This window comes from Ovis aries, chromosome 8 (assembly GCF_016772045.2).
Source record: "Ovis aries strain OAR_USU_Benz2616 breed Rambouillet chromosome 8, ARS-UI_Ramb_v3.0, whole genome shotgun sequence".
Lineage (NCBI taxonomy): Eukaryota > Metazoa > Chordata > Mammalia > Artiodactyla > Bovidae > Ovis > Ovis aries.
Window position 1 is genome coordinate 91,574,867 of NC_056061.1, and position 22,615 is coordinate 91,597,481.

Below are 22,615 nucleotides of genomic sequence, written 5' to 3' on the forward strand. Positions count from 1 at the left end.
CGTCCAGATATTCAGCCCGATTCCCAACGAGCTGCAGGGCTCCTCGCGAGTCCGTTTATCGAGCTGCGGTCTGGAAATCCCACGCGCGAGGCGGTAATCCGGGGCGGTGGAGCAGGATCGGCCCGGCCGGCTCACTCGGGGGCGGCGGTCCCGGCAGCGCCCTGGACCTGAGTCTTTCCCGGGGACCCAGCCAATGCCATCCAGGTCAACGCCCGGGGTCCCGGACCGGGTCGAGGCGGAAGCTGCGCGCCGGGCTGTGAGTCCAGTGCGCTGCCGGCCGGGGTTCCGCGGGCGCGAAGGGGCTCGGGCTCTCCCGGCGCCGCCGCCTTATATCCCGCTGGCCGCCCGCATAGCTAATGAGATGCAAATGAGCAGCCCCCCAATCTGGCGAGAGCTGTCACAAAGGAGCCACTTTTCCAAACCCTCCTCTCAATGGATCGCCAAATGGTCAGTGAGCTGTAAAATGTGCAACCCTCCTCCCCGCCCCCACCCTCCCCGCCCCCGGTCCTCCCCTGCCCCCGCCCCCAGCCCCCGCCCCTGGCCCTCCCCTGCCCCCGCCCCCAGCCCCCGCCGCCCGAAACGCACTCATTTACTGCGAAACGTCCACCGCAAGAATCCCCTCTGCGCCCGAGGCGGGTGCCGCCGCCCGGGCTCCTCGGCGCTGCCCTCCGGCCGCAGGCCCGCAGAGGCCCGGGACGCGCGGGGGCGGCGCTGCGCCCTAGCCCGGCCGAGAGCCGCCCGGCGGGTGAGGCCGCGTCTGGCCTTGGGAACCCTCCGGTCGCCGCGGCGCCCGCCTCCGTCCCCTCTCCGGCCGCGGCCGGGTCCTGCGGGGCGGGGGGGGGGGGGGCGGTGCAGGGAGGGGAGTGGAAGTCGGAAGCCCAGTCCCCGGCGGGCCGCCCCTCCGCCCGGGCAGTCTCTTCCTAAGGAGGAGTCTCCGGGGCGGGGGACCGGGGCGCAGGGAGGGGAGGGTGTGAGCGGTGGGCAGAGGGTGGCCAAAGGGCAACGGCAGTTTCGGGAAGTTTGGAAAGCTCTGACACCCAGACGCCTCCCGGACAGCGACTCTGCGTCTGGAAACGCAGAGGTGAGCGCGGCGCCCTCGGGGACCCCGTTTCCTCGAGCTCGGGGTGTCCGCGCACGGGTCGGCCGCCGCTGGGGGCGGGGTCCGGGTAGCGCCGGGGATCCTGACGTCTCCAACCGCCGCCCCCCTCCACCCCCAACACGCACACTCACACGCGCACACGCACACGCGCGCACACACACACACGCGCGCACACACACGCACACGCCCCCCTCTGGGCGCGGCTCGCGGCCTCCGCCACCTCGCCGGGGCCTCCGGCCCCTCTCTCCTGGGCATCCCCCCTCGGTCCCCCTCGGTCTGGTGAAAAGTGAGTTTGGTGTGAGTCGTTCGCGTGGCTGTCATTAAGGCGGTCTGTTATTGTGCGCGGCTGAATCAGTGGCTCTTTGTGCGCTCAGCTGTATGGTAATGCAGACCGCACCTGCTCCCCGCACAATGCAGACAGAAAGAGCTCCCCTCCGCGCGCGCCGCGGCCTCTGCAACAATGTCCGGCACATGTTCTAAAGCCTCTCCAGCCTGGCCCCCCCCCAGCCCGCCACCTTCGCACAACCATCACCTTATTAGGTTTTTACACGTCCATCAGACACTAGAACTTTTGTTTTCTTTTTTTTTTTAAGGGAAATGAGTTTATTGGGAGGGCCGAGAACGCACGTTATCTCACAATGCGCTATCTAAGTTGTTTTCAAGCTTGCGGGCACAGTGCAGAATTAAGGTGGAGCAGGGACTCCCACTCTGGCATCCAGCCTCGCGCAGGGCTCACGTTGAGGTCTCTATCTCACCCCTATCTGCTCCTCCTTCCATCTCCCCCACCCCCAACACCCGGGGCACCGTCATCCGGGGTGAAAGGTGTGGGCGTGGAGTAAAGGTCACGTTGATGAGCAGTACCGCACAGGGCGCCCGGTCACTGAGGCCTCGCTGTAGGTGTGCTGCAGCCGGCCTCTCTGTCAGGACTGCACTGTCCTGGCAAAACGTGACTTTCACTGAGGCAGATGTTGAGATCACAGTGACCACGTAACGCCCAGGGAGAGGGAAAATCCTCAAAGACCGAGTAGTCAGCTGAAGTCCTCCAAGGTCATCCCTCCAGCTGGTAGGCAACAGGCTCCCAAATACCTGTCAAGTTTCGGGACAGATTTTAGGTTTTCCACTGCTGCCAGAGAAGCAAATAATTAATCAAAAGTAATGTAATCCAAGGCTGAGGTGAGAAAGGCAGGTTTGGACCCCGCCAGAACCCCCCACACTTTGGCTCAGAACAAATGGAGACTTCACACCTTCTTGTGGCCCCACGACGGTGGCGGCCCCAGGGTGGCTGCCTGCTGGGGACTTTGTGAGGACTCACTGCATCGCCACTGGGCTGGGCCAGCGCGAATCCTAATTTAATCTTGCCACCTAGTGTCAGCATCCTTTTTTCACGATATCCATGTTTCCTCTGAAAGCTACTTTCTCAGAACTCTGCTCCCTAATGCATGGAAGCTGGTGTGTACACGTTGGGTAGGGGGGAGAGGGGTGGGCACCGAGAGAGAAAGGAGAGGGAGAGAGGTGGGTGGGGAGAGCTGAGAGGGTTCTGGGAGCAGGAGGGGGCCAAAGAAAAGAACATGAGATCTAAGTCCTCTGTGCTTCCAGACTGAGAGCAGATTTCAGTAAGAAATGAAATATCAGGAACCTTTTAATTAGAAAATGGAAGTGAGAAACAGGCCCACTTGAATGACTGTTTAGAAAACTGGAAATAAAAAGTTCCACGCGCAAGGGCTTAAACCTTGGGGTGGGGGGAAGACTTGCCCCGAATCTTTAACAAACCCCCCTCAGTATCAAGTATTTGTTAAATTGACATGGCACAGATTTCTCGATTACAGCGGCAAAGCGGAACTGAAAGGCATCGTAAAATCCATCAGAATCCTGCCCAAAGCGTTCATTCTTTTCCAGCTTAATTTATGCCACGCGATTCTGTATTGGGGAAATCAAGCAGAAAGCCCTTTTCTTGTGCTTTCTCTTCCTCTCGCTCTTCTTTCCTCCACTTTCTTCCTCCCGTTCTCTCTCCATCTTCTTCTCCTTCTCTGCCCCCCCCCCACGTTGGCCACTCTCCCCCTCTTCCTTTCAAAGTGGAGCTAACGGGAGACTGTTTAACTTCAGTGTTTCTATAGGAGTCTGTTGTAGTTTAACTCCTGCACACCAGTAGCTGAGATGAACAAAAGAGAGACTCGAGGTCCAACCATTCACCCTTTCTTTGCTCTTTAATTTTCATTGATTGGGAAGACAAGGGGAGCCCCTAGGGATTCAGGCTGAAGGGGGATGACACGCCTTTAGACGCCATCAGCCCCCTAGCCAGCCATCTGCTCCGAACCAAATGGCGTTTTTTCACTCCCTAACTGCATGTCTGTATACTCCCGCAACTAAGCGCTCTGAACCCCCTAAATGCAGGAGGGAGCTTAAGCTTGACTATGTTAAATAGACTTGCCCCGTGTTGGCTGTGGCAGCCAGATTCCCTCCTCCCCCACACTCCATAAATCCTCACCTAGCTCATTAGGAAAAAGCAGAAAACTTTCTTTTAAATACTTTTTGATGTCTCAGCAAATTTACTGTACAAAGTGAGGCTCATTAGGGCTTAGAAGGCACCCAATATATCAGACACAGGAGTGGAGAGAGGGGTTTGCCGCCTGGTGTTGGTGTTTTATTTTTGCCAGGCATGCATAGCTTGTAGCCTGAATGACCCCAGTGACCAGGGTAGGCTCAGTTGTATAATCAGAACCACGGCTACAACAACTGCAACTGAGATCTCTATTTGTTGGAGACCCTGATTATTTTACCCACCCTTTTACTAGGCCTCATGGGAATGAAAGCTTATGACCATCATTTTATCAAATTAAATATGCCGCTGTCAGCAGAGTGTGAGCTGACACTGTGGTCAACCAATCCTGTTTCCATCCCCTTTGCCCAAAGAAAGGTTCTGTTCCTGCGGAACATGTGTGGTGGAGGTTGTGGCTGGGGGAGGAGGGTCTGGGCAGATTGCAGTGAACAATGCCCGGAATAGGCTCCAGACTCTAAGCCAGCCCCAGGTTCAGTTTTCTGTGTAAACAAGTCTGGGACTTGAGGGGGTTTGTGTTTTCTTAGGCCAACTGAATGCTGTATACCCAACAGACAAGTTCTCTTATTCCTAAGAAGAATTAGGGTCCTTGTTCAGAACAAGAAAATGAAAAACTTCCAGGCAGCAAATCTGGTGTTGACCAAACATGCCAGCTTACTTGAAAAAGAAGAAGATGATGAAGGGCACCTAAAGCAAGTTTATTAATTGGTATTAGTATCACATCTCCACCAACATGCCCTGTGCCCAGTCTCCATCAGTCACAGGTTTGGAATCGTCCAGCCCTTGGGGAACAGAGGACTGGCCTGCTTGCTGGGCGTCCAGGGAGCTCTTAGAGATATCTGTGTGTAAAACCTCACCCGTGCCGGGTAGCCGTTAGGGATATTTCCTTACTTCTTAAGGACTGAACCCCGGAGGCGCATGGACATTTACAAGACACACTGACTCCAATGTAGCACGGAGTTCGCACCTGATCACTCCATTGCGTCTGGATCACTCTACAGAAGATACACGGTAACCCGAGCGGTCCATTGGTCCACGATGGGAAAGAGGGGCCGATCTAGTTTATACTTAGGCTCCCAGGCTTCCCTCTCGCTGAGGATAAAAATGTACGCGGCACGCCCAGGGAGGCCCCGCAGCTCGGCCTCCCCTGCCCTCGCAGGAGCATTTCCCCGGAGGAGGGGCGGCCCGCAGACACCCAGGACCACGACCTGCGGTCAGCAGGTTGGCACGGGTCAGAGGCCACGAGGACCGGAGGACAGAGAGCCCTGGGAAAACCCAGTGGACTTGAGGCCTCCCCTCCGCCCTCCCTTCCACCCGCGGCGAGTGGGGAAGGACGGCCCGGCCACGTGGTCCGGAGCGGGGACCCCCCCACGCCCAGGGGCGCAGCTCGGGCCAGGGTTGCGGAGGCATGCGCTGGTTTGCATGAGAAAGGCGGTCGCGTGGCTCAGCTGGCGGCGCGCAGGCCGCTCCTCCGACCCCGGGATCATCTGCCCGGCGGTCCGCGCTCATCTCCATGACAAAGCGCTGTTTACCTGGCGCGGCTCCGGGCGCCTTTGTCCGGATCAGATGACCGCGCAGCTGCTCCGCGCTCCCGCCCGAGCGGCCCCCGACTGAACGCGCCGGGCCAGGCGCTCCGGAGGGCTGCCTGGAGGGGGTGCGGCGCCGGTGGGCGCTCCAGAGGGTGGCTTGGAGTGGGTGGCGGCGGCGGGCACCCGTCGCAGGGACATGCGCGCGGGCTGGGATGGCGAGGTCGACGGGCCAGCCCTGGTCGCCGGGCGCGCGGCACAGGGCGCACGCGGTCACCTGCACCGAGGCGGGGCCCCACCTGGGAGTCTCCGGCCCGAGGCCGCGTCAGACAATGTGGGTGGGAAAGGAAGGGCGGCGAGAGCGACCCGGGCCCGCCCGAGGTCTCGCTCCGGGACACGGCCCGCCCGGAGGTCGCGGGCACCTGTCGCCGGTCCCGGCGCCCGTCAATCACCGGCCCGCGGGGCGGGGCGCAGGCTGGGCCGGAACCGCCCGGACTCCGCCCCGCCCGCTTGTCCCCGCCGGACCCGAGCGGCTCCGCGCGGCTGCGCCGTCCTGCCCGGCCTCCCACCTCCTTTCTGCGAGCATCTGCCCGCCCAGGAACAGATGTGGGCACCTGCGGAGACAGGCCGCATATGTTCCGTCCTATTCACAGGCGTTCAGACGCGGCCACAATGAGCGGCCTTTGTGCGCACAGCCACTAAATATATTAATCTGCAGTCCCCAGAGCACCGGGCTGTTTAATTTTTCACTAGCAATAACATCTGATCTAATCCTTAAATCGGCTCCCAAAAGCCTGCTCTCCCGCCCTCCTTTTTCTCCTCTTTCTCCCCACCCCCTCCCGAAAAGCGTGTGAAGCTATTCAACCTTCCACCTGTTGCCTGCCGAACTGGGCGTGGGTTCCTGCAACGTCTGATGTCGGTCTGGGCTGGGGGTGGCGGTGGGGGGTGGGAGCCGGCGGGGGCGACTGTGCGGGAGACGCTGCTGGGCCACATGGGCACAGCCAGGGCACGAGTATTACAGGGGAAATAAACACGACGTGCGAGGGTGGCTCACGAATGTTGTGCAAACAAAGACCAATGACTATTAAGCAGCCTTCCGCATATTCATCCTCTTTGTGGAAGCAACTTAAAAATGCACAAGTTCCCGTTTACCTTTTTGTTTATTAAACTCTAATGGCCATTACAGACACCGGCCAATAGGCAGCATAGCCAAAAGCGAACATAAACCTCGGATGTGTGACTTGGACTCCTTTTAGCAATACTGCTGTGTGACTCTTTTATTTCAGCATCTCGTATTCTGTTTTGGTTTGTTTTCGGTCACAATGATTCCCTTAGTGCCATTGTGGGTGTCACAACGCGGAGGGACATCAGGCTGTGAATGAAGACAGAGGCAGTTAAACAAACGGAGCTCTTTCTTTCCTTTCCCGTCCATTGTGCTGTGAATGGGCCTTCTGCGCTCTGCTGCTAGGAAACGGCTTTGCAAAGCCCTACTCCAGTAAATGGTCTGGAGAGAAAGGGACCCCAATAAACAGCCTAAGTATTGGAGAAAAATGGGGGACAAATTTAGGCAAATGTTCTTTCACCTTCACATCAACACATTTCCTAATCTCCAAATGTAAGACACACTTTCGAGCTTTTCAACAGTTTCCTTCCTTCTTGTCATTTTAATTCTTGCTCCCTCCCCTCCCCCACCTCACAGGAAACCCGGAGTGCGGACAGCACTGGCTCACCATCGAGACGTTTTCAAAATTCTATTTTGTCGAAGGAAAATAGAATGGGGCCCAGGGCTGTTTCTCAATAATCATCACTAATGATTGTAAACTGCTCTCAAAAGGGATGCATGGAGGTGTTGCCAGGTACGTAGGGGCATGGTTGGTGAGTCTCAATACTTAAGGAACAATCATAAACCATAAATTGTTCTTGTGGTAGTTGGAACTGTTCCTATTAACATAGGTAGGTTAGTTGAAGCAAGAAATGTAGCTGTTTTCAGGTCAAATAACAGCTTGAGTACGTGAGGGAATGACCCACCACCACCACCTGCATTTCTCATGGGCTTAAACAAAGTCATAGGTCACCACTGAACCAAAGACTGTCAAGGCACATGGGAAACCACGACTGGCTTATCTCAATCAGAGTTCACAGCTGGGGCTACTCCCAGACCCAAAGCACATGGCAATGAGAAGGCCAATTCAGTCATTTATTCATTCACCCCCTCACCGCTCAAGGGGCTGGAGGTCCAGAGTGAGATCAGACCTGCTTTCTGCCACTAGATGAATGGTCCAAGGAGAGAAATGTTCCCTGGTCTTTAATTTTCAGAAAGTTTGCGTAGGATTAATGTCTTCAGTGTTTGAATAGAATTCACCAGTTGAGACCACCAGGGTCTGGAATTTTCTTTGTTGGAATATTTTTACTTACAAATTCAACTTAATATAGGGTTTAAGAGATATAAAGTTACCCAGATTTTCTATTTGTTCTTCAGGTTTGGTAATTCATTTGGTTCAAGGAATTTCTCCATCTGCTGCTGCTGCTGCTGCGAAGTCACTTCAGTCGTGTCCAACTCTGTCCGACCCCATAGACGGCAGCCCACCAGGCTCCTCCGTCCCTGGGATTCTCCAGGCATGAACACTGGAGTGGGGTGCCATTGCCTTTTCCATCATCTCATCTAAAGGTGTTCAAATAGCCTCCTTTTAATCTCTTCAATGTTAGTAAATCTACGATACCATTTCTTCCATCCTGAATATGGGTAACCCATGTCTCCTTTCTATCATGATCAATTTAGCTAAAGGTTTATCAGTTTAGCTGATCTTATCAAAGATCAGTCTTCAGGAATCTTCATCCTTCACTTCCTATTGCCTAATGTCTGAAAATAGTAATTTCATATATTTTCATCTAGTTTTCTTGTTGCTTAGAGTGGAAGAGACAGTTCTGTAGTAATTATTCCTTCATGAACAGAAGCTGGAACAGTCACAGTACTTCGGGCTACAGGTAACAGAAAACTCTAATATTCTTAACTGTAAGGAAAAGACTTCATCTCACAGGATAAGGAGGTAGAGTGGTCTGAGTTAGTTTGGCTCAACCACATCTCAAGGCACAGAGTACCCCCATCTGTCTGCCCCACCTTCCCTGTCTTGTTGGCATCCAGCATGGATGAGCTCTCTCTAGTGGCTGCATGAAGCCGTTAGGGATCCAAGCAGTCATAAACAGACATGCGGGTAGCGGGTAGAGGAAGGGGCACTCTTTCAGGGCTAAAGCAATTCTATATTTCATGTCGATCACCCACGTAGGATTTTTTTTTTATGGTTGTGGCCTTTTTTCTTGCCAAAATTTTTGGAAACATTTTACTCTCCCTTAACTTCTCCCTGCTTTCTACTTGCAATTTTCTTCCTTTTTCCCGTTTTCCTGTTTTATGTAAATCCTTCGTCCTCTGTTTTTAGATTCTCCCCAAACTGATGAATCTGATGTGCACTATAGGGCACAGCAAAGTGTTTATAGATGACGTGACACAGAAGGCGGGGAGGAGGGTGCAAACGGTCACACGTAACATGTGTGCTCCTCTCACACTCATGTCCGTGCACACTTTTCTGTTAATGTCCCAGGAAAGAGACCTGGGGATAATCTTCGGCTTCTCCTCCCCTTCATTGTAATGTATTATAGTCATAAAAATTTTTAAGAAACTGTTAGAATTTAGACAGATTTGAGTTTGAGTAATAATTGTGCAACTTACTATCACTGTACATGCAACTTACTTTTTAAAACTTAATATATTTTCCTTTTATCAATGTAATATGCCTACAGATTTTAAAATTCAAATAGTACTTCTAGGTTTACAAGAACATAGGTATTTCCCACACCATGCATTCCCAATTTTTCCCTGTTTACCTCATAGCTATTTTGTCTGAAATTTGCTCACATTTCTTTAAGAGAAACTTTCTAATGCTGTATCTTTTTCAGTTGTGCACATTGTCGATAAACTTCCAACTCTAGAAACTGAGAGTTTAACACTTCCACAGGATTTCCTAGACACACACAGTTATGAATCCATAGAGGGTCACCTCTAATTTTTTCAAAAAGTTACAGCACCCTTTTCATTAGGTTACCATTACTTACCTCATTACAATTATGGAATCATTATTCACAGTTGAGGCATATGCTATGATTACATTTTCTTCTTTGTACAATTTGTCTTTACTGGATTCAACAATTGCCTAATTTGCTTATTGATTTTTTAACGTATCGATTACATATTGTCACCAAACTCTGTAGATCTCCTCTTAAACTACTCAAACTCCCCAGGCATTCTATGGACTGACTTTTCCTGGAGATGTGTGTCTAGATTTTGTCCTGAGGTTTCCCATCTCTCTTCACTTGGATTCCCTGTCTGGATCCTAAATATTCCTTTTTCTTGGCCTCTTAAATTTTGGAGAGTATCCTCCAGCAGGTATCTGAGATAAAGTATTTGGTAGATAATTTTTTTGAACTGTATATCTGAAAAAATCTTTACCCCCACACTTATAACTAATATTTTGATTTTGAGTAGAATTCCATGTTTGTTTGTGGTTGTTTTTTTTTTTTTTCAGAATTTTGAAACTTAGTGCTCTACTGAATTTCAGTTTCCTGGAATTCTGTTGAGACTTTCCATGCCATCCTGGTTTCCAATCCCTAAATGTATCCTGTTTTTCCTTATGGAAACTCTTTAAGGCCCTTTATCCCTGGTGTCCTGACATTTTGTGATACTGTGCCATCCTTGGAATCTTCATAGGTTTGTTGTGCTGGGCATTGCTGGGTCTTTCTTATGTTTTCCTCTCTCTCTCTCTCTCTTTTTTTTTTTTTTTTGTTTGTTCTATTATCCAAGAGTCATCATCAAATTTATCTTCTCTTGAATCAATTTTTAACATGAAATTATTGCTTTAAAAAAATTCTCAAGAGCTATTTTCTGAATGCTCTTTGATATACTTTTTCTTTCACTATTATCTCCAAAAGCTGCAGATAATAAACTTTTTAATATTTTTCCTCTTAGAAGTTTGTTTTTTCCTCTTTATCCTTCCCATTTTTCTGAAATGTCTGTTGACCCTTGATCATCTGTATTAGGAGGGAGGCAGAGGTGTTTATTTGAAGTTCTGTGGGGTAGAACCAAGTGCTGCTAAGTGGTAAGGACTGACACAGGGCAATGAGAGGGAGCTGTGGTCAGCTTGCCGCCTCTGCCGCCATAATCTGGCCCCGTGTCTGCACTGTGTGTTTCCTGCTCCTGAAGTCTGGGGTGCCTGGCTGCTCCCTCACAGCACCTGACTCCCTATCTCCATCTCTTTCCCAGGTTTGCTCTTTCTGCCTCTAAGTCCTTCCTCTTCTCATCCAGCCTCAGATCCTACCCTCCCTTCCAGGTTCAACTCTCAGGTTGTCTCCTTGCTGCCTTTTTCATCCACGTTATAAAACCCACTCTTCTGTTTGTTCCCTGATATTTGAAGTGTTCGTCTCCCCAGCTACACACGCACTCATGACCAGAGACCATTTCACACACTGTTTGTCTGACCCTATGGCACCCAACCAGTATTAGGTGCTGAGCAAGTACTGTTTGATTTTAGGAAAAAATATCAACAAGAAATAAAAGTCTTATAGACGGAATGGAGAGAGCCCTTCCTAAAGTAATACATCCCTATGGTGTTACTTCAATTTGGTAATTTTTTTTGTGGCCATGCCACAGCATTTGGGATCTTAGTTCCCTGACCACGGATCCAGCCTGTGCCCCTGCAGTAGAAGCAGAGGGCGAACCACTGGGTCATGAGGGAAGTCCCATCAATTTTGACTGCTTGATCTGCAAGAGACTCAGCAGGAACAATATCTGACTATCTTACTTCCCAGATGGAAAGTAAGCTTCCTGGGGCTTGCAGCAGCCCTCCTGAGATATGTCATGTGCAAAGATAGGGTTTGAGATGCATCTTAAGTAACTCGATATTATTAATTGAAGTTTGCCAAGTATTTAAAAATAAATTAGATTGGTTTCAAAGTTATTCTGTCATCACACTTGGCTGCCAAAATATTCCCTTGGTTGTAAATAAAAGACTGGTGTTGTGACTAGAGGAATGGGAATCCTGTGTAATCTGAAGGCTGCCTACCTCCCAGCCCAGGGGAGCATGTCCTTAACATGAACTTTACTGGCCTCAAAGCAGCTGCCCAAACAAGGGCGAGATGGCGGCTTCTTTCCAATGAATATTCAGGGTTGATTTCCTTTAGGATTGACTGGTTTGACTTTCATGCAGTCCAAAGGGCTCTCAAGAGTCTTTTTCCAGCACCGCAATGCAAAAGCATCAGTTCTTCAGCACTCAGCCTTCTTTATGGACTGATACTGAAGCTGAAGTTCTAATACTCTGGCCACTGGCTCTGGAAGAGCCATCTCTTTGGAAACGACCCCGATGTTGGAAGAGACTGCGGGCAAGAGGAGAAGGGGGAGACAGAGGGTGAGATGGTTGGATGGGATCACTGACTCAATGGCCATGAGTTTGAGCAAACTCCCAGGACACGGTGAAGGACACGGAAGCCGGGCCTGCTGCAGTTCATGGGGTCAGAGTAGGACTAAACAACAACATGGCTTCGAGAGTCCAAATTCCTTAACGTGAGACGCATCCTCGCTTCCTCCCCTGCCCTGGCGGCTGCCCTGGGCTCGCGCCCCATTCCAAACCGCAGGTCTGCCTACGGAGAGGAGAACCGTAGGCTCCAGAATAGTTCGGGGGGCCGTCGCCATCACAGCCATGTTAGCGTGGCTCCTCTCTACCTAGGGCTTGCCGTGCTCCACTGTGTCGTTGCTCAGCCCCAGCTGGGAAGCGCCGGCCTCCTCCCAGTCGGACAGATGGCAAGGTGGACAGAGCGCCAAGCCTGAAATTCCACCCGTTCAGGACCCCCCACCGCCTGCTCCTCCAGGCCCAGGGCTCAGGTCCAGCCTCCCGTCTGCCTGCAGCTCACCCCATCACCTCAGCGCTCCCATGCCAAACCCTAGCGTACCGCCGCTGCGCCGCCCACAGCACCAACGGGTACGCCTGCGGAAGCCGAGCGAGTCGTGACCCCGACCTCGGAAGCACAGCGCGGTTTCCGCGGCAACGGGCGCAGAGCCGGAGCCGGCACCGCCACGCGCTCTCAGGCGCCTGCGCGTGGCGCTCCCGGCGCCTCCCGGCCGGCCGCGCAGGCCCCGCCCCCGCGCGGGCGGGGCGGTCTCGCGACGGGAAGCGGAAGTGCGCACAGCTGCTGAGGGCCGAGGGCGGCGTGGGCGCGTCTCCGGTGTCCTGGCGCGTCTCTAGGTAGGGCTGGGCCTGCGGGGCTGTCGCCTCGGCGCTGAGGGTGCACTCGCGATTCGGCGCCGTCGCGGTCCCTGAACCGCGTCTCCCTGACCGCTCGACCCCACAGCTGTGCGCCCTGCCTGCTCCCCCCGGCGCCACCCTGGCCTGACCCCTCAGGAAAGAGGCGTGTGGTTCCGGGTCCCCGGTGACCCTGTCCACCGTCGCTCGGGGAGGCGTCCTCTGACCTCTGCACGAGTGTCTCCGAACTTGACCGCCTCTCCCCAGTCACCCATCAGTCCTGAGCTGGGGCTCCAGCACCCAGCAAGCACCATGCCCTCGGGGAAAGAAAGGCCTGCGGGATGATGCGTTGGTGGCTGAGAACATACATGGTTTGTCCTAGACGGCCAAGGAGGGGACAGAAGTCTCTGTACTGGAGGGGGGATTCTAGCTGAGCTTCGAATAAGTAGAAGTTGAGAGGTGCTGCGGGCAAGAGGCCATTAATTACTGCAGCAGAAACGGTGCTTACCACATGCAGGTTTGAGACTGTCGGACATATTCTGGAAAATATAGGTTGCTTAGAATGGGGTTGGCAGGAAGCTTGAGAGAATTGTGCTCACTCAGTCCTGTCTGACTCTGCGACTTTATGGACTATAGCCTGCCAGATTCCTCCGTCCATGGGATATTCCCGGCAGCCAGGCTCCTCTATCCGTGGGATTTTTCCCGCAAGAAGACTGGAGTGGGTTGCTATTTTCTCCTCCAGGGGATCTTCCCAACCCAGGTATCCAACCCATGTCTCTTGAGTCTCCTGCATTGCAAGAGGATTCTTTATCACTAAGCCACCAGGGAAGCCCCTTTGGGAGAACTAGGATCAACAAGAGATGTGATCAAATAAGTGATCAGATCTTAGTATTAAAAGAGTCATATGGCAGGTGTACTGGTGGTGGTCTGGGATGACTGTGTGTGATAAGATGGCATTTGCAGTCATTTAGGGAAGAGAAGATTTAGGACTGAAAATTTGGGAATGGTAGTGGGGAGAACTTGGAAGTGAGTTTGATATGGGGAAAAGTGAGGTGGTATTTCAAGTGACTTCCACATTTTTGACTTGAGCACTGGAGACAGTTCAGAGAACGGGAGGCAGGTCTGCAGCATCAGGCTCCTCACCCCTCACCTCCCAGATGTGCTGTGCTCTGTTTCCTCGGTGTCTGGCGTGACCCTTGTGCTTTGTGCTCTGTCGCTGTCGTTTCTGAACCATGGCCTCCCAGCATCATGTGCTCTCTGACCTGCGCATGTCTGGACCTTGCTGTTGGGAGCTGCCCCTGCCCCACCACAGCTTCACACGTTCCCTGTGTATTGATTTCCCCAGTGTCTGCCACCTCTCAGGTCACTGGAGTGGCTTTCTCCCAGCCTGGCCATTCCTCACTGTCAGAAATCTAGCAGTGCCTTCCTTAGTGTGTTGTGTTCATGTGAAGCAGTGAGACCTCCTTGGTTGTGTCACACTGCTCATTGCCACCCGTACTGCTTTCTGACTACCTTCCCTCCCAGTTTGTTTGTGTAACTCCTAACCACTCAGCTTTCCAGACACAGAAATATCTAATGACTTCTGGCCGATGGATTTCTCACCTGAGAAATGAGAAGACCGAAGTAGGTGATGGCTGAGGTCACCTTCGGTTGTTACTATTCTGAGGTTCTGCCTACTCCCCGAGCCTGAATCAGTGGCATTCATGGGGCAGATTTTACTGTAAAGCTAATAAAGTTCAGACTTCAGAGTCCTCACTTTCACGGGCCCCTTCCAAGGCACTGGGAAGGGCCTCAGTGGTTTTTAGTTTATAATTGTGTGTGTGTTTTAAAGAAGGGCCTCAAATTCTTAAGTTTCAGCCCCCCACAGTGCTTGGATCCCTTTAGTTACCTCCTATTGTCTTGGTTTTGTGTTCCTGTCCTTTACTTTCCCTTCCCCACCTCCCGTTCCACCTTGTGTGTGCTTCTTACTGAGGCTTAGAGAGAAGCCAGTAGTCATAGCAAATACCCTTTTCCAGCAACACAAAAGACGACGCTGCACACGGACATCACCAAATGGTCGATTACAAAATCGGATTATATTCTTTGCGCCCAAAGATGGAGACGCTCTATACAGTCAGCAAAAATAAGACCTGAAGCTGACTGTGGCTCAGATCATGAGCTCCTTATTGCAAAATCAGGCTTAAATTAAAGAAGGTAGGGGAAACCACTAGGCTCTTCAGGTATGACCTAACTCAAATCACTTGTGATTATACACTGGAAGTGATGAATTGATTCAAGGGATTAAATCTGGTAGACAGAGTGCCTGAAGAATTATGGATGGAACATCATAATACTGTACACGAGGCAGTGACCAAAACCACCCCCAGAAGAAGAAATGTAAGAAGGCAAAGCAGTTGTCTGAGGAGGCCTTACAAATAGCTGAGGAAAGAGAGAAAGAGAAAGATACACCCAACCGAATGCAGAGTTCCAGAGAATAGCCAAGAGAGATAAGAAGACTTTCTTAAATGAACAATGCCAAGAAATAGAGGGAAAACAATAAAAAATGTGAAAAACTAGAGGTCTCTTCAAGAAGGTTGAAGATGTCGAGGGAACGTGTTACTCAAGGATGGGCATGATAAAGGACAGGAACACTAAGGACCTAACAGAAGTAGAAGAGATTAAGAAGAGGTGGCAAAAATACACAGAAGACTGATACAAGAAAGGTGTTATGACCAGGATAGCCATGATAGTGTGGTCACTCACCTAGAGCCAGACATCCTAGAGAATGAAGTCAAGTGGACCTTAGGAAGCATTACTACAAACAAGCTAGTGGAGGTGATTAAATTCCAAACAAAGATTAAATTCCAGCTGAGCTATCTACTAATAAAATCCTGAAAGAGGGTGCTGTTAAAGTGCTGCATCGATATATCAGCAATTTGGAAAACAGCAGTGGTCACAGGACTGGAAAAGGTCAGCTTTCATTCCAGTCCCAAAGAAGGGCAAGGCCAAATAATGTTTTAAGTACTGTACAGTTGCTCTCATTATACATGCTAGGAAGGCTATGATACGTGAACCGTGAACTTCCTGATGTTCAAGCTGGTTTTAGAAAAGGCAGAGGAACCAGAGATCAAATTGCCAACATCTGTTGGATCATGGAAAAAGCAAGAGAATTCCAGAAAAACATCTATTTCTGTTTTATTGACTTTGCCAAAGCCTTTGACTGTGTGGATCACAATAAACTGTGGAAAATTCTGAGAGAGATGGGAATACCAGACCACCTGACCTGCCTCTTGAGAAGTATGCAGGTCAGGAAGCAACAGTTAGAACTGGACATGGAACAACAGACTGGTTCCAAATAGGAAAAGGAGTATGTCAAGACTGTATATTGTCACCCTGCTTATTTAACTTATATGCAGAGTACATCATGAGAAACGCTGGACTGGAAGAAACACAAGCTGGAATCAAGATTGCTGGGAGAAATATCAATAACCTCAGATATGCAGATGAAACCACCCTTATGGGAGAAAGTGAAGAGAAAATCAAAAGCTTCTTGATGAAAGTGAAAGAGGAGAGTGAAAAAATTGGCTTAAAGCTCAACATTCAGAAAACGAAGATCATGGCATCCGGTCCCATCACTTCATGGGAAATAGATGGGGAAACAGTGTCAGACTTTATTTTTTGGGGCTCCAATATCAGTGCAGATGGTGATTGTAGCCATGAAATTAAAAGACGCTTACTCCTTGGAAGAAAAGTTATGACCAACCTAGATAGCATATTCAAAAGCAGAGACATTACTTTGCTGACTGAGGTCTGTCTAGTCAAGGCTGTGGTTTTTCCAGTAGTCATGTATGGATGGGAGAAGGCATTGGCAACCTACTCTAGTACTCTTACCTGGAAAACCCCATGGGCAGAGGAACCTGGTAGGCTGCAGTCCATGGGGTTGCTAGGAGTCGGACACAGCTGAGTGACTTCACTTTCGCTCTTCACTTTCCTGCATTGGAGAAGGAAGTGGCAACCCACTCCAGTGTTCTTGCCTGGAGAATCCCAGGGACTGAGGAGTCTGGTGGGCTGCCGTCTATGGGGTCACACAGAGTCGGACACGAGTGAAGCGACTTAGCAGCAGCATGTATGGATGTGAGAGTTGGACTGTGAAGAAAGCTGAGCACTGAAGAATGGATTCTTTTGAACTGTGGTGTTGGAGAAGACTCTTGAGAGACCCTTGGACTGCAAGGAGATCCAACCAGTCCATTCTGAAGATCAGCCCTGGGATTTCTTTGGAAGGAGTGATGCTAAAGCTGAAACTCCAGTACTTTGGCCACCTCATTCAAAGAGTTGACTCATTGGAAAAGACTTTGATGGTGGGAGGGATTGGGGGCAGGAGGAGAAGGGGACGACAGAGGATGAGATGGCTGGATGGCATCACTGACTCGATGAACGTGAATCTGAGTGAACTCCGGGAGCTGGTGATGGACAGGGAGGCCTGGCGTGCTGCGATTCATGGGGTTGCAGAGTGAGTGACTTGACTGAGTCACGACTGAGTGACTGAACTGAACTGAAGACTGTGATCAGAATCCTTCAAGCTAGGCCTCATCAGTATATGAACTGAGAGCTTCCAGATATACAAGCTGGGTTTAGAAAAGGCAGAGGGACCCAGAAATTGCCAGCATTCCTTGGAATATGGAAAAAGCAAGGGGAGTCCAGAAAATCGTCTATTTCTGCTCCGTTCAGGACTTTCCTAGTGGCTTAGATACTCTTGAGATAGCAGAGCAGAAAGACGTGCACTCACCTCCTGTGAGAACTCTGAAATTGCCACTAGCTGCTGAACAGCCATCAACAGGAGAATGTTGGATCCCACCAAAAAAAAAAAAACAAAACCCTATGACCAAGGGCAAAGGAGAAGCCCCAACAAGATGGGTAGGAGGGGCAAAATTATGTTTAGAATCAAACCGCACAACCACCAGAGATACTCAGGGCTCAAACAAAACCTTGTGAGCCACACAAGACTGAGCCAGTCCTGCCTTTGAGTGTTTGAGTGTGTCCTGTGAAAGCACAGACCAGCAAGCCTTCCACAGGGACAAGGGCTCTGGCTGCAGCAGAGGTGGGTGGTGTAGCTTATGACATCAGTCCTCTTGGAGGAGGTTGCCATTAGCCCCACCACAGAGCCACTGGGCAGATGACCCACAACCTGGAGAACAATTATACCAAAGATGTTCTTGCGCTGTTGCCAAAGTTCTAGGGGCCGCAACAGATTTCCCAACCTGTGGATCCTGCAAAGGGACTGAGAGCCCCCAGGGAATTTGAAGGCCACTGGGATTTGATTACAGAACTTCCACAGGACTGGGGAAGCACACTCTTGGAGGGCACAAACAAAACCTTGTGCACACAAGGACCCAGGAGAAAGCAGCAGTGACCCCACAAGAGACTGAGCCAGACTTGCTGTGGGTGTCCAGGAGTCTCTGGCAGAGGTGTGGGTGGACAGTGGCCTGCCGCAGTGTCAGGGCACTGAATCCAACAGTCTTGGGAGCCCTGGCGTGCTGGCACAGGTCGTTTTGAAGGAGGTTGCCATTACCCCTACCATAGTTCAGCCTAAGGACAAACTACAGGGAGAGACACAGCACCCCCCTGCCCCATCGACAGAAATTGTGTTAACATTTACTGAGCGTGGCCCCGCCCATCAGAGCAAGACCAAGATTCCCCCACAGCCAGTCCCTCCCATCAGGAAGCATCACAAGACTCTTATCCATCAGAGGGCAGACACACTGAAAACCACAATCACAGAAAGCTAACGAAACTGATCACATGGATCACAGCCTTGTCTAACTCAGTGAAACTATGAGCCAGCTGTAGAGGGCCACCCAAGAAAGATGGGTCATGGTGGAGAGTTCTGACTAATTGTGGTCCACTGGAGAAGGGAATGGCAAACCACTTCAGTATTCTTGCCTTGAGAACCCCATGAACAGAATGAAAGGGCAAATATGAACTCCCCTGGTCAGCAGGTGCAAGTATGCAAGTGGAGAAGAGTGGAGAAATAGGTCCAGAAAGAATGAAGAGGCTGAGCCAAAGCAAAAACGGTGCCCAGCTGTGGATGTGACTAGTGATGGAAGTAAAATCTGATGCTGTAAAGAACAGTATTGCATAGGAGCCTGGAATGCTAGGTCCATGAATCAAGGTAAATTGGAAGTGGTCAGACAGGAGATGGCAAGAGTGAACATAAAAATTTTAGGAATCTGTGAACTAAAGTGGACTGGAATGGGGGAATTTCATTTAGATAACCATTATATCTACTACTATGAGCAAGAATCCCTTAGAAGAAATGGAGTAGCCCTCATAGTCAAAAGAATCCAAAATGCAGTGCTTGGGTGCAATCTCAAAAATGACAGAATGATCTCTGTTCAGTTCCCAAGGCACATCATTCAGTATCACAGTAATCCAAGTCTGTGCCCCGGCCACTAATGCCGAAGAAGCTGAAATGGAACGGTTCTATGAAGACCTACAAGACCTTCTAGAACTAACACCAAAAACAAGATGTCCTTTTCATCATAGGGGACTGGAATGCAAAAGTAGGAAGTCAAGAGATTCCCAGAGTAACAGTCAAGTTTGGCCTTAGAGTATAAAATGAAGCAGGGCAAAGGCTAATAGAGTTTTGCCAAGAGAATGCACTGGTCAGAGCAAACATCCTCATCTAACAACACAAGATACAACTCTACACATGGACATCACAAGATGGTCAATACCAAAATCAGGTTAATTTTATTCTTTGCAGCCAAAGAGGGAGAAGCTCTATACAGTCAGCAAAAACAGGCTAAGAGCTGACTATGGCTCAGATCATGAGCTCCTTATTGCAAAATTTAGGCTTAAATTGAAGAAAGTAGGGAAAACTACTAGGCCATTCAGGTATGATCTAAATGAAATCCCTTATGATTATAAGTTGAAGTAACAAGTAGATTCAAGGGATTAGATCTGATAGATAAGAGTGCTTGAAGAACAATGTAGGGAGGTTTGTAACATTGTACGCAAGGCGGTGATCAAACCATCCCAAGAAAAAGAAATGCAAAAAGGCAAATGGTTGTCTGAGAAGGCCTTACACGTAGCTGAGAAAAGAAAAGAAGTGAAAGACAAAGGAGAAAGGGAAAGATATGTTAATGTGAATGCAGAGTTCCAAAGAATGGGGAGGACAGATAAAGTGTTCCTAAGTGATCAATGCAAAGAAATAGAGGAAAACAATAGAATGGAAAAGACTAGAGCTCTCAAGAAACCTAGAGATACCAAGGGAGCATTTCATGCAAAGATGGTCACAATAAAGGACAGAGATGGTATGGACCAAACAAAGCAGAAGATATTAAGAAAAGGCGGCAAGAATACACAGAAGAACTATACAAAAAAGATCTTAATGACCCAGATAACCACGATGGTGTGATCACTCATCTAAAGCCAGACATCCTGGAGTGCGAAGTCAAGTGGGCCTTAGGAAACATCACTACAAACAAATGTAATGGAGGTGATGGAATTCCAACTGAACTATTTCAAATCCTAAAAGATGATGCAGTGAAAAGGCTGCATTCAATATGCCAGCAAATTTGGAAAACTCAGCAGTGGTCACAGGACTGGAAAAGGTCAGTTTTATTCCAGTCCCAAAGAGGTGAATGAAAGTCACTCAGTTGTGTCTGACTCATTGTGACCCCATAGACTATACAGTCCATGGAATTCTGCAGGCCAGAACACTGGAGTGGGTAACCTTTCCCTTCTCCAGTGTATCTTCCCAGCCCAGGGATTGAAACCAAGTCTCCCGTGTTGCAGGTGGATTCTTTACCAGCTGAGCTTCAAGGGAAGCCCCAAAGAAAGGCAATGCCAAAGAATATTCAGACTCCCGCACAGTTGCACTCATTTCACATACTAGCAAAGTAATGCTCAAAATTCTCCAAGCTAGGCTTCATCAGTACATGAACCAAGAACTTCCAGATGTTCAAGCTGGATCTAGAAAAGGCAGAGGAACCAGAGATCTAATTGCCAATATTTGTTGGATCATAGAAAAAGCAAGAGAATTCCAGAAAAAAATCTGCTTCATTGACTATGCTAAAACGTTTGATGATGTGGATCACAAAAAACTGTTGAAAATCCTTAGACAGATGGAAATACTAGACCACCTTACCTGCCTCCTAGGAAACCTGTATGCAGGTCAAGAAGCAACAGTTAGAACTGGACATGGAACAGCAGACTGGTTCCAAATTGGGCAAGGAGTATGTCAAGGTTGTAATTGTCACCCTGCTTATTTAACTTCTATGCAGAGTACATCATGCAAAGTGCCGGGCTGGATGAAGCGCAAGCTGGAATCAAGATTTCCGGGAGAAATACCAATAACCTCAGATATGTAGGTGACAGCACCCTTATGGCAGAAAGCTAGAGGAATTAAAGAGCCTCTTGATGAAAGTGAAAGAGGAGAGTGAAAAAGCTGCTTTAAAACTCACCACTCAGAAAACTAAAATCATGGCATCCGGTCCCATCACATCCTGGCAAATAGATAGGGAAACAATGGAAATAGTGGTAGGTGTTGTTTTCTTGGGCTCCCAAATCATTGCAGATGGTGACTGCGACCATGAAATTTAAAAATGCTTGCTCCTTTGAAGGAAAGGTATTGCAAGCCTAGATGGTGTATTAAAAAGCAGAGACATTGCCAAAGAAATCTGTATAGTCAAAGCTATGGTTTTTCCAGCAGTCATGTATGGCTATGAAAGTTGGATTGTAAAGAAAGCTGAACACCTTCTTTAAAGAATTGATGTTTTCAAACTGTGGTGTTTGCCAAGAAAGAGTCCTTTGGAGTGCATGGAGATCAAACCATTCAAGCCGGAAGGACATCAGTTCTGACTATTTATTGGAAGGGCTGAAGCGGAAACTCCAGTACTTTGGCTGCTGCTGCTGCGTCGCTTCAGTCGTGTCCGACTCTGCGTGACCCCACAGGCGGCAGCCCGCCAGCCTCCCGTCCCTGGGATTCTCCAGGCAAGAACGCTGGAGTGGGGTGCCGTTTCCTTCTCCAGTGCATGAATGTGAAAAGCGAAAGTGAAGTCACTCAGTTGTGTCGGACTCTTGGTGACCCCAAGGACTGCAGCCCACCAGGCTCCTCTGCCCATGGGACCCTCCAGGCAAGAGTGCTGGAGTAGGGTGCCACTGCCTTCTCCGATACTTCGGCTGCCCGATGTAAAGAGCAAACTCATTGGAAAAGACCCTGATGCTGGGAAAGATCTAAAGCAAAAAAAGGGAGAGGCAGAGGGTGAGGTGGATTGGTGACGTCACTGACTCGGTGAGCATGCATTCGAGCAAACTCTGGCACATAGTGAAGGGCAGCTCGCAGCAGTCCATGGGGTGGCAGAGGGTCAGGCACGGCTCAGCGACCGAGCGACGCCAAGAAAGCGTGAATGCACGGCTCGGCGACCGAGCGACACCAAGAAAGCGTGAATGCGTGACTTGGCGACTGAGTGACGCCAAAGAGAAAGCGTGAATGCACGGCTTGGCGACTGAGCGACGCCAAGAAAGCGTGAATGCGTGGGGCCGACCACCTTCCTGTTGGAACATGACTTTCGTTTGCTCTTGCCTCAGGAAGAAAGGAGGTCAGAGATTGACAGCTGAGCTCAAGGGGCAGAACGTTTGCAACAATGTATTTGATTTGCTTCATTGCTGCTGCCTTGCCACTTCCTTCAAGAAAAGGTTGAAAATAAGGGAAATCCACTTAATTAAGATCATAAAAGCAGCTCTTACCTCCACTGAAATTAGGGTCACACACTGGGAATTCACTCAGAGAAATTAATTTCATCTTAATTTTATTAGTTTGAAAGTGAGGCATCCTTACACTATCAGTTACTTTTATAGAGGAACAAATGTGAATAACTTTTACATTTTCATTTGCTTTTATAAGTAATTTTCTATTTCTTTGTAAGGTGTTCTGTTGGAAAAGTTTTCAGAGAATTAAAACATGTTACTTAAGGTTTAAATTATGTGTATACATATAATAATATAAACTACTAAAGGATTTTATAGTACTAGTTTAAAATCTGCCAAATTGAGAGGTAAACCATTGTCACTTGAGCAAATGAAGAAGTCAGTGGTGTACAAAGAGTCAGTGACTTCTTTTCAGTCAGCCAGTAAGTCAGGGCCACTACTAGCTAAAAAGCCAGGTCCTCCG

At 49.7% G+C, this 22,615-nt stretch overlaps 2 protein-coding genes and 2 long non-coding RNA genes across 5 annotated transcripts in view; 2 read left to right on the plus strand and 2 right to left on the minus strand.

Annotated features, from left to right (window-relative positions):
• Window positions 1-815, minus strand: part of DLL1 (delta like canonical Notch ligand 1) — a 9,688-nt gene extending 8,873 nt beyond the window's left edge. The window contains exon 1 of the mRNA XM_027972694.3: window positions 586-815. The gene's annotated coding sequence lies outside the window, so the exon portion shown is untranslated. The remainder of the gene's footprint in view (window positions 1-585) is intronic.
• Window positions 265-11,253, plus strand: LOC114116179 (uncharacterized). Of its 2 annotated transcripts, none has more exons than XR_003590205.3 (3): window positions 265-447; window positions 6,879-7,035; window positions 7,659-11,253. It is a non-coding gene; the product is annotated as an uncharacterized LOC114116179 (long non-coding RNA). The 2 variants fall into 2 exon arrangements; XR_009601583.1 differs by lacking the exon at window positions 265-447 and adding an exon at window positions 1,005-1,081.
• Window positions 6,321-12,211, minus strand: LOC114116180 (uncharacterized). The gene is made up of 2 exons (XR_003590206.3): window positions 11,290-12,211; window positions 6,321-6,551 (listed from the first exon to the last, which is right to left on the minus strand). It is a non-coding gene; the product is annotated as an uncharacterized LOC114116180 (long non-coding RNA).
• Window positions 12,212-12,377: 166 nt separating this feature from the next.
• Window positions 12,378-22,615, plus strand: part of FAM120B (family with sequence similarity 120 member B) — a 68,166-nt gene continuing 57,928 nt past the window's right edge. The window contains exon 1 of the mRNA XM_012183304.4: window positions 12,378-12,465. The gene's annotated coding sequence lies outside the window, so the exon portion shown is untranslated. The remainder of the gene's footprint in view (window positions 12,466-22,615) is intronic.